Source organism: Acartia tonsa, chromosome 2 (assembly GCF_053477335.1).
Source record: "Acartia tonsa isolate MP-2025a chromosome 2, ASM5347733v1, whole genome shotgun sequence".
Classification (NCBI taxonomy): domain Eukaryota; kingdom Metazoa; phylum Arthropoda; class Copepoda; order Calanoida; family Acartiidae; genus Acartia; species Acartia tonsa.
Window position 1 is genome coordinate 10,349,754 of NC_137261.1, and position 12,613 is coordinate 10,362,366.

Genomic DNA, 12,613 nt, shown 5'->3' on the forward strand with positions numbered 1-12,613 from the left:
AAAATTTGCTGTTAAAAAATTAGAAAAATCAACATGTTTAAAATGGACGTACGGACATTCTGGTAATGATTATAGAGTTGCTACGCTTTCTAAATCGTACCTAACTACTACAGGAATCATCATGCAAAGTTTGAAATCGATAGGACAATTCTAACATGCCTAAATTAACGAATAAAAGCTATCTATCTCGGACGGACGTACGGACGGACGTACGGACGGACGGACCAACCCTAATTATAGAAAAGCTTCGCTTTTAAAAAGACACACATACATAAAGACATACAGTCTGTTACTTTTATGTATTAAAAAACAGACAGACAGACAAGAAAAAGGTATCCATATAGAAAACAAGGATGACAACATCCATAAAAGCGAAGCACTGAAACGGTAGGACAAACGGACATTAAAACTTGTATAGTGTCTAAACTGAATAATTAGAATATAAAAGTATAAGAGTCGAAGCAAAATAGTAAGTAAATTTGTTGAAAAACTGCTTGATACAGGATAATGTTTATGGACATACTTACATTTTTAGGACTTGATTATTAGTATAGAGTTGATTCGCTTATACTATTGTTCTTTGTTGTCCCAGGAATCAATATACCAAAAATCAGATCAAACGGATAATTAGGTCACATAAAAATTTGTTGTTAAAAAAGTAGAAAAATCAACATGTTTAAAATGGACGTACGGACATTCTAGTAATGATTATAGAGTTGCTACGGTGTTTAAATCGTACCTAACTACTACAGAAATCATCATGCAAAATTTGAAATCGATAGGATAATTCTAACATGCCTAAATTAACGAATAAAAGCTATCTATCTCGGACGGACGTACGGACGTACGGACGGACCGACCCTAATTATAGAAAAGCTTCGCTTTTAAAAATCACTTTCTTCCTAAAATAAATATTTTTTGTTTATTGTAAATTATTATAGTACATGAAACCGTTTATGATCCCTCATATTGAACGAAAATCAATTTATATACATTGCAGTATTCCATAAATGTACACTGAAAATAAATTAATAAAGTTACCAGATACCAAATATGTAATAAATTAAATACTTATTTCGAATAATTATTTATTGTATCGTATTTTAAACATCTTCCGCGGATATTAAAATGAAAAATAATAAGATAAAAACTGGCATTAATTCTATGATTTTTTTTCATCATTCGTTGAAAATTGAATGCTATACATGATTTTTCAGTATGACTCAGAACTGGTTGTAATTCAGAAGGTATTAATCGGTTTCGAAGCGATACTCTGTAAATGCCTATCTTCCATTATAGAAGGATGGAGAAATTGAGTTATGTAGCAACTAAGTAAATCCTATTTAGGCAAACGGACACACAAGTAATTAATTTAATAATATTGTTTTTCTTTAAGTTTTAAAATATATGGATAAATCATTCATTTTTTGCAGTGTCCCGTATGCTAATGACATACTTTTTGTATTCGTTTTATCGAGGTGTCCCACAGAATACATATTAATTTGATTCCTATATGCACGACTTACATTCTCATTTTTTTTTCTCAAGAGTTTTAAGAATTACTTTTTCGGCGGTTTCCCTTAAAGTGCCCCAACCCCTCCCCATACTTTTAAAATAAATTTTAAATAGGTGAGGGTAGATATTTCAGCTGTAAACAGTGGCTCAGAGCATAAAGTGAAGTATTGGCTATTTTTTTTTTCTTATTTACATGTAGGTAAAGATATGAATAATGTATTTTATTATTGAATACAATACAGGGGGAGGAACATTAACACATATACACTTGAATTTCACGTTTAATTTCCTTAAAAACACCTTATCCTTTATAATGTTAAGTAGTAAGGGTTTATATCTGAAGCTTAGTATCTCAATAACTACTGAACTTAATGGGTACTCAATTACAGACAACCTTCACATAGGTCTCGTGATGCTTTTAGGTTATTTTATTTTTAGAATTAAGTTTTGGGATGGTTTTAAGCTATATTAGATGCTTGGAGCGCAGCGTAGCCGCTTGATAATTTTACTGGTCGGTAAAGTGAAAATCATCGATGTACTTTTTTGATGTAATATTGTGAAATACACTTGACTTATTGTAATATGCATGTTTATTCATGATAAGAAAAAATCAACAAAAAGTTTTTAGTTTTCGGCTTTCTTACATTTATATCTGTGATTATTTACATATATTCATATAGTTAGATTATCATTTAATTGAACAAGGATTTTATCAATCTATAATACAAAGTAGAACGATGTCTATCTGTCCGTCCGTCCGTCCGTCTGTCCCTTAAGATCTCGGTAACCACTGAACCGATCGGATTCTACTCTTCAGAGAATATACCTACTGGTCCTGTGGTGGTTTTAGGCTATTTTCTTGGGGGATGGGACACCCACAATCCCTAAAAAACAAAAAATCCCCCCCCCCACCAATTTTTTTCCAAAATTTCGAATTTGATACTGGGGCAGCTCCATTTTTTTAATCACCTCTTGGGGCAAAGCCCCTATAGGCTAGGGGCGAAGCCGCTAGTAGATTTATATAGTATTCTTTAAAAAAAAAACATTTTGTCTCTGTAAGCTGGCTAAAGTAGAATTTTTAAAAGCAAATCTATTAGATAAAAAGAGTTGGATTTTTCAGGTTGAAGTTTAATCAAGTGTAAACAACAAGCGAATTAATTAAAGAATAATCTTGGGGTCAAATGGCATAAAGGGTAGGAAAAAGCTACATTGGGTTTGTTTGACAAGAATGAACTATTTCTTTAACATAAATCCCAAAAAGCAGTTTAATTTAGGATTCTCTTGTCGTGATATAATCTGAACACAAATTGTGAATGATGCATAAATGGATATTGAATATACGCGGATATCGTTCATTGGTCAGTTCGTTCAACAATTAGGAGGGAAGGGGATGCAGTAAAGTAGTTGAATGGTTATTTTAGCCAGCTGCAAGTATTATTTTATAAATTATCAGAGAACATGAAAATCTGGTGCAACATCTAAGTAATAATATATCAATTTACCTAGTGTTACATTATAATTGTATTTGATTAATAGAAAAACTAACTTGTTCAGATAAACTAGTTTTCTTTCTCAGGCAGTGTTAATTTTTTTAAGTCCCTGTTCTATGCATATTTGAAAGTAGAACAATGTGGCGAATGATTGTAAACTGACGTATGTAAACCCAGAACCACTTCATTATGCAATCTACATTTTCCTGGATATTTTGTCTACGGTAGTCCATAAGTGTACAGCTTTACAGTACATTGTTTCTATTTGTTAAAGCAACACGTATGTTAAAAGAAAAAGTATCTTTTTAAAGTAAAATGCTTTTTTTTTTAATCAAAATCTATATTTTTGTATTTTTTACCGATCCACTTCATTATGCAAATCAAAAGAAAATCGATGGGAAAACGTTTGTTTTGCCCTTTTCCCCACTTTTAAAAACTGATTCTGATAAAATAACAATTTTTTAAGGGATTTATGCATTAATTATAATGAAAAACAGTTTAAGGTAGATTTTAATGATTTTTCTAAATAAGAAATAATTGAAAATAAGAAATTCTATCCCTATCAATTAAGAGGACAGCTGCCGACCCCCAGTCTTATGGATAAAGCTAAATACATGTTAAAAATAAAAATTAGCATGAAAAGTATACAAAAATGTTTTTGATGTGTTAAAAAAATCCATTTTAAAATCTTGATTTTGAGGATGATGGCCTTTAAGATGCTCTTACTGGTGGTGATGGTGAGCTAAATGTTATCAAAGTGCATGCTCATGATGAAAACTTATATATTGAACTATGGTTTAATTTTTGTAGTCATAGCAGCCTCCAGCCAAGCAATATTAAAAAAGAAAAAAATTGCAATTTTAATTACTAAAATTCATAAAGTAAATAATGTAGTTTTTAGATAATGGTTATATTTCATGTCGAGAGGCTCCACTGGAGGCTGCTATGACTACAAAAAATGGTACATAGGTTAATAGACAAGTTGTTGTAATGGTCATGTACTTAGATAACATTTAGCTCACCCTCACCACCAGTAAGAGCATCTTAAAGGCCATCATCCTCAAAATCAAGATTTTAAAATGGATTTTTTTAACACATCAAAAAATATTTTTGTATACTTTTCAGGGTAATTTTTATCTTTAACATGTATTTAGCTTCATCCATAAGACTGAAGGTCGGCAGCTGTCCTCTAAAGTGATAGGGGTAGAATTTCTTTTTTTCAAATATTTCTTATTTAGAAAAATCATTAAAATCTACCTTAAACTGTTTTTCATTATAATTAATGCATATATCCCTTAAAAAATTGTTATTTTATGAGAATCATTTTTTAAAAGTGGAGAAAAGTGCAAAACAAACGTTTTCCCATCGATTTTCTTTTGATTTGCATAATGAAGTGGATCGGTAAAAAATAAAAAAATATTGATTTTGATTGAAATATAAGCATTTTACTTTAAAAAGAATCTTTTTCTTTTATCATACGTGTTTCTTTAACAAATAGAAACAATGTACTGTAAAGCTGTACACTTATGGACTACCGTAGACAAAATATCCAGGAAAATGTAGATTGCATAATGAAGTGGTTCTGGGTTTACATTCAAAAGTAGACAAATAGGTCATATTTGAAAAGAGAAGCTTTTATATAATAAGGGTCTGCCCGTAAGTCAGTCTCTCCTTACGTCCATAATGGATAGATCCAATCGATATTTTAGCATGTTAGAATTATCCTATTGATTTAAAAATTGCTGTGACAATTCCTGTATTAGTTAGGTACGATTTAGAAACCATAGCAACTTTAATAATAAAAAAAAATTTAATTAAAGTACACAAAGTTTTTGAGCCAACGAACAAGAAAACATGGCTAAAAAATCTATGTCCTCTCTCTCCCTGAGAATAGACAGATGATTTCTGCTTTAGAAGTAGTATCATTTTCTAGTTACATCTGATGAAAAGTAGAAATGACATTTAGAATTTAAGAAAAGTACATGAACGGACAGATACGGAAACTCGTTGACTCACACGCACATACCCACACACAATTACACACACAAACATATGCGGGACATACAAACAAGCGCTAGCACAACCCCACAAACACACACACACCAATTTTATCACAGCCCAAATAAAAAAAATTTCAAAACTTGTAACTGTAGTTGTAAAGGGTCTAAAACTCTATAAGAGCCCCCACAGTTTACTTAACCTAACCCAATTGATTACTGAAGTACCAAAATAGAAATAAAAAATTAAATTGAGGGTATGAGGGAGTATTTTTAATATTGTTTTATAACTTTTATAAAATTATCTAACTCTTTGGGCCAACGCTATTTGTGAATCGAAAAATATAGCACATTTGTAAAACACCTTTATGATACGTGGGCTAGCATAAACTTTTTAAAGAAAAGTTTTCTACATTTATTGTCTGTACGTCCGCCGCGCTGTAACATTCATTTATTGATGCATGTCAAAATAGTACTCTAGTTTTAAAATTTTGTATTACGATTCTTGGAGCAATAAAGTACAATTTAAAAAGCAATCAACTCCAAAAACATTACTTTATGGTCAATTTTAAGATGTTGTCTTTTTAGGTGTATTGATTTATTGAGCGTTGCTTTGCATAGTGTTGTCGTCCTTGTTTTAAATAAATTGCATCTTTTGCTTATAAAATAGGAACTAATTTAATGAAAAATATTAGTTCGACGTAAACGAAGATTTTAAAACCAACATAAAATCTTTCGTAATGATCTAAAACTTAAAAAAAAAAAAAAAAATTATTTTCACAAGACAAATTTTACGAAAAATTTGAGGTTTTATAATATTTATTTGTATCTCTGTTAAGATTTTCGTAGAATATTACATAACCCTAAATATTAGAAGTTTTTCAATTTTAAAATATGAAACTTATACACGTAATATATAGTCATGGCTGTAATTTTCCTTGACTTCAACTGCAAAGTTCTGAATTTTTGTTTTTCTAAATTTATATTTTAAGCGAAGCTACATTACATGCAGTTTGTAACATTCAATGACCTTCAAGTTGGTGGGGGTAATTCGATAATACCCCCCCCCTCATTAGTTTATTTTTAAAATCAGACTCTCCACCCCCCCCCCCCCAACACCACCCGATTCTCTAAAAAAAATTATCCCCAAATAGTCATCAACAAAATTTACCCGTGAAATGATTTTTTTGGGGTACTCATGAAATATTAAACCCTCCGAAAGTTTTTTGGGAAAGCAACATTTATAAAAGACAGAATACTTTACTGATATTATCATTCATGTGAATTTAATACAATGAAATTGATCATTGAATAAAAAATATCATACTTTTCATTAGGTTATCAATTTTATATATTAAAACAAATAAAGATTATTTGCAATATTTTAAAAAAGTGTTTACTTTATAATGACAGGGATATAGGGAAACTTATTTTTTATTGATTTTTATATAGGACCCTTACTTAATTTTTTTTTGGTTTGTGTTGCGGTTATAAAATAATTAAATAAGTAAACAAGTGCGTATTACTGCAAAGGACATAAGCCTTAGAATAAACCCATGAAAGTCTTTTCATCAACCCAGAACACAAATCCATATTTACTATTCTGTATAGTCCTGCAACTAATCCAGAAAGGCCTAGATAGCCCAAAAACAAAATAAGCTGTATAGAGTGGTGTTTATTTAATCCTGGAAATAATCTTATTTTTTAATAGCCAAAATTATTTTACATGTGAGTCAGATGTAGAAACGAATATTTTTGAATGGCAACATACTTGGCTCACAAAGTAACCAATAAAAGCAATTTTAGAATGGTAAAATATTGAACTTTCGGACGATGTGGTAGACAAACAGAAAGACTTAGTCATAGCGTAGGTACACACTTATTTATTTGATTTTATAAAAAAATATTTAAAAAATTTGTGTGTTTTGAAGAACATCTGTTGTATCGTATCTATTCTTTGTTTTCAGTCTGCCCAAACTCTCATCATGATAACACTTTTACAGGCAACGAGAACATTTTATGTGAAACAAGGATGATAATATCCCATGTCAGAGTGATTTTGCAAGTGAGTTTTTGTGAATAAGCATATTTAGACTGGGAAATATCTTTAAAAAAAGGTTTGTTTGGACGACCCAATTTAAACTCTGAGAGGGAGGAGACATTGAAATATAAAGAATACTTGTATACAAAGTTTTATAGCCTTTTTTCTTATTCGTTGACTCAAATCTTGCGGGTACTTTGATTGGAATTTTAATGGTTAGCTCCAAACTACCAGTATTCAAAATTTACAACTTATAATTTGGGTCTACAGTGGGGGGGGGGGTAATATTGTTTTTAAACATTCGGCTGTTGTAATCAATTTATCGTTCATTGTCTTATCCCTTGAGATCCCTGTGTGACGATAAGTAAGGGGGTATCATGGTATGATGTTGTATTGCCATATAGTCGACATAAATAATATTAGAATAATAAGTCAGCCATGACTACTTTATCCAATGCCATATAGTCGACAAATATAATGCTAATAATGTTAATAAATGTGTAATCAAATAACATTTCGGATTAAAGATGAAATTTAAAAATTATTTTGAAATACTGATTAAAAGATTTTTCGATTTTAGACATTCTATAATACAAAGTATCATGATTTTTTGACTGAATCTTAAGATCGCCTAATTTTCTGGTCTGAATGTGTTAATCTTTTCAGGGGAGCTCCTTAAATATCTTGGGGGTAATTTTTACGTTATATTCCGAACTCACGCACCCACCCCCAGAGGTTTTAGTTTTAGCAGGAAGAACACATTTAAAAAGTAACATATCTGCAATTTACATATCCTAAAATGTTAGCACCCCCTTCCTCTCTTTGTCCAAAAGCTATGAATTTAGCAGGACAAAATCTAATTAATTTTTTTTAGTGAAAAGTTATGAGGCCATTTGTAACTTGTAAGTTTTTCTTAGCATGACATTTGTGCAGATTTGACAGAAAAAAAAGGGATATGTAAAAACACGATTTCATCTAAAGGTATTGTAAACAATGGCGAGCACAGTTTTTTTTCAATCGGGATGTGTTTCTTGAGGATATAATAAAGTAAAGGCAGCCCATTCTCAATCTAAGTCTCTACACCACCAATCTGCATGCTTTTGAATGTAAAGTATTTTCAAACTCATCTGATCATGAATTCTTAACATAAGGGACTTCCAAGGTTTTCATTCTGAGGGGAGTAAAATGAGAGTTTTTAAAGTTTTGACGTCTACGCATAACATTTTCTCAATCATAATATAACAAATATAGATGGCTGTCCCTTTTAGATATTCCGTATAAAAAATTAAAAGCCTCAATGCAAGGGCTGGTTGTCTGTATGACTTTTCTGTCCCTTAATTGTGCATTTTTAAAGTAACTTTACAAAGTGTCTCAAAAATCCATCTTTTTTTAGGGGTTTACTTTCCTACTTCTCCTCTCATCTCCCTCATTTTTATGACGTCAAATGGCTGATTTTTTATTTACTTTGTAAAGTTACCTTTTAGAGCAAGAATATGCCAATAAGTAAGATTTCTAGTACGATTTTAGAGATACATATTTGTGTTATTTTTGGAATAGTTTTCCGTTTTTATATTTTTCGTAATAGGTTCACTAAAAATTTTGCATAATTTGTTCAAAATCCCCTCCAAATATCCCTACAGCCAAATAAACAATTATAAGTTGTTGAAATAACATGAAGGATGTGAACTTTCTTAGACATACTCAAAATTTGCGATCAAAATATGGCTAAGAATTTTAAAGCATTTAATCTTCTTTTTTTTGGAATAAGGCAATAAGATATCAGGAAATAGTAAAAAAAAACAATGTAATGTGACATGTTATTACGTTCATGTTGCACAGATTTTCATGTACTCTAATAAAGTGATGCACGCAGCCCCTTCCACAGATCCCCCCCACTTCTACTAGATGAACGAACTGATCAATAAATGAGATCCATTTAAACCATATTTGTTTATTTCTAAAAAATATGATCTGGACAAATAAAGAGATTTAATATAGATTTATATTTTAACATAATTAAGGCTTTAATCTTATCAACTTATTATACCTACATCTTTTCAAATAATTATATAGCCAATAAATAAGGTAAATATTATTTTTTGTGAAGGAAGCCAATTTTTTCAGCGGTTTTCTTTTAAAAGAGCGTACTAAAATTCTCCAATTGTGTGTTGAAGAAGGTTATGATAACTCCTGTCTAAGTATCTTGACCATTATTAGATGTAATCAAGCAAAAGCTATGTGTTTTATTGAGTTGGCAACCCCTAACTTTTCTAATCTATATCCCAATGGCAACCTTGTTTTTTTCTGTCATCACTGTAACACAACAGCAGGATATATTCCTTTTCAACTTATACACAGTTCTCACAACAGTTGTCTATCCTACTATAATGGATATATTATTACTTGGATGTTACACCAGGTTTTCATGTTCTCTCTTTTTGTTCCATAAGAGTACGTAAACAACTCATGCTTGATTTTTTTTTGTTTCGGACATAATCCACCTTTGTTTTTATTAAGTAATAGGATGTCAATCGTAAAACATAATTGTCTGGTAAGCCGAGCGTTCTCGGCCCACAGGGTAACGAGTTCGGATTCAACGAGCCCTAGCCTTTAATTATTCTACCAAAACAAACAAGCAGGATTCAATCATACAGAAATTATATATTTAAACTGAATAATATTTACAAGCAATGTTTACTATATATATACAACAGATTATAACAATGGTTAGGTTTGAAGGGGGTGTGGGACGCTAGGGCTTAGCTCCCGGCGGTAGACAGGCTGTGGGGGCAGCGGTGGTAAAAGGGGAGGCAGCGCCTCCCGGTTATATAAGCGCGTGAGGGACGCGTGATAGTTGCATGTTTGAGTCCCCTCCCCACATTTAGGCAGGCCAGTTTGACCGCTGGGTTGCGGGGTCAACAGCGGTCATGAGATAGATGGTGATATAATAAGATTAGTGCAGGGGGTTTGTTATCATAAGTCACAGCGAAGCAACTCTGTAAACTGCCTGTCCGTCTGGGTGTCGTATTACCACAACCTCCCCTTCAAGGGTTGCGTGGCTCCCGAGCCACCAGGCCTTGAACCTGGGGATACGACAGCCTATGCCTGCGCAGGACAGGCTCTTCTTGGGGCACAGCTCGATGGAGGACAGCTCGGGCTACACAGGCTCCCCGGGACACTCGTTGCTCGGTCTGACTGTGGTTGGATATCAGCATTGTCAGCTCCTGGTTGGCTTCTAGGCGAGGGTTGGCGACGGCCAAGCCCCGCCGCTGGAAATTTTGCCTCGTCTGCAGGATTAGCTCTGCCTCAGCTGGTAACTGGACACGGAGGCCTAGGCTGACTCTGGTGGTTCCTAAGGGGGGAATGACGATGGCAGAGGGCGCATAGAACTCCATGGGGGCGCCTTCTTGATTCAGGTTGCTTGGTCTCCTAGCTCCTACCCGGATGGGGATGGCTGTCATCAACAGGGGGCACATGGCTTCAGCTTCGTCTTCTGGGGCGGCCTCTTCCATCGCAGTGGCTGGTTCTTCTCCTACAGGCTCGCTGCTGGCTGGCAGGTTCTCCATGTCCGCGTCAGGATTCCAGATGGCATCTCTGGGTGGCTCTGGAGCGGGCGGCGGCGGCGGTGGTTCGTTGGGCTGCTCCTGCAGGTTCTCCTCTACTGGGTCACGATCCTGGCCGCTAGGCTGTGGGGCGGCTGCGGCTGGCTGGTGCACTGGGAGCTGTCCTGGGTCGCTAGCTGGCAGCTCGGTGGCATCCTCGTCGCCGTCCATATCAACTTGGATGTCTGCTGGGATCTGGTGGGCAGTCACATCTCCAGTGTATTTGCGCAGTCGGCCTACATGCGCGGTAACTTCTGAGATCCTGGCTACTGGAGAGGCAGGTTTGATGACATAATGTACTTCTGTAGCTTGCCTCACTACTTTCCAGGGGCCAGTCCATCTCTTGGTAATCTTGGCTGCCTTCCCTGGCACCAGGCGGGGGGCCAGGTACCAGACCAAGTCTCCAACCTCATACTTGGCCATGCCTTCGTAAGCTGCCGCGCTCCTCCGGATGGCTCCCTCCTCCTTCTGCTGGATGGCATCATACACTGCATAGTAGCGCTGCAAGAGAGCTTGGACGTTTGCTGGAACTGAAGCATATTCGGTCTCTGGCAGCCGTAGTACCATGTCCACCGGAAGTTTGGCCTCTCTCCCAAAGAAGGCCAGGAACGGGGTCACGCCAGTGGATCTGCAGGCCTTGGTGTTGTAGGCGAAGGCGATGGCAGGCAGGTGGGGCTCCCAGTTGTTATCGTCTCTGTCTAGGAACAGGCGCATGCCTGTGTTGAGCGTCCTATGAAACCTCTCCACTCGGTTGGACTGCGGGTTGTAGGGTGGTGGATGTGTCAGGCCAATCTCAAGCCTGGAGGCCAGTTCCTGGAATACCTGGCCGGTAAACTCCATTCCATTGTCGGAATGGATCTTCAGGGGGCATCCGAACGTGGCCAGGTGGCGGTGCAGCAGGGTCTCAGCCACCGTGAGAGTGCGCTTGTTGGGGACAGCGTAGAGGCTGACAAACCGGCTGAACCTATCTTGGCAGGTGAGGATATAGCGGTTCCCAGCTGGGGTCTCTGGCAGTGGCCCCACCAGGTCGATAAATAGGACTTGCTGTGGATACCCCTGGCGGGAGGGCACGTGGATCCCTTGCTTCAGTCTCTCCTTGGTAACCTTCTGGACACACTCAGGGCAAGTCTGAACCATCAGACGGATGTCACGGGCCAGGTTGGGCCACCAGAAGTGCATGGCAACGCGGGCGATAGTCGCGTCCATCCCAAAGTGCCCAGCCATGGGGGTCCCATGGGCTAGAAAGAACGCGTCCTGCTGGAGGGCCGAAGGCAGCAGGTATCTTGTCCTCTCCCCTGTCAGGGTCTGGTCAGTGGTGGTGAGGCAGCCATGCTCGTCAAGCCCCAAGGCTGGGAAGCGGCTGGCGTACTGCTGCTCGTCTCGTTCCTTGCCACGCAGCTCAGCCTTAGTTGGGGCTTTGCCATCAGCCACCCATTGGCGGACACGGAGCAGGAGGGGGTCCTGTGTCTGGGCCTCCAATACTCTAGCTGGATCCAGTCGGGCGGCAGGGGGCCGGCTAGCTGCGGACTCCCCTAGCTGGCAAAGGTTGTGGATATACTCAGCCTGCTCTGCTAATTCTTCGGCGCTAGCCGTTGGCATGTTGGCGTCTTCCCGGCGGCTGAGGGCGTCGGCGTTGGTATTCTGGGTGCCAGGCCGGTGGCAGACGGTAAAATCTAAGGCCGCTAGCTCCTCCTGCCAGCGGGCCACCATCCCTGTGGAGGTGTTCAGTGATTTCATTTGTAGCAAGGCTGAGGAATCAGTGTTGATCTGGAAGCTGCGGTAGGACAAGATGCCGTGGAATTTTCGGATCCCATACATAATGGCGGCCATCTCTCCCTTCCAGGACGGGTAGCGCGTCTCAGGGTCGGTTGTCTTGCGCCCCACGGCAGCAATCAGCCTCTCCTTGCCATCCTGGCATTGACTCAGTATGGCAGAGATGGCGCGGCTGCTGAAGTCTGTGGTGAGCTG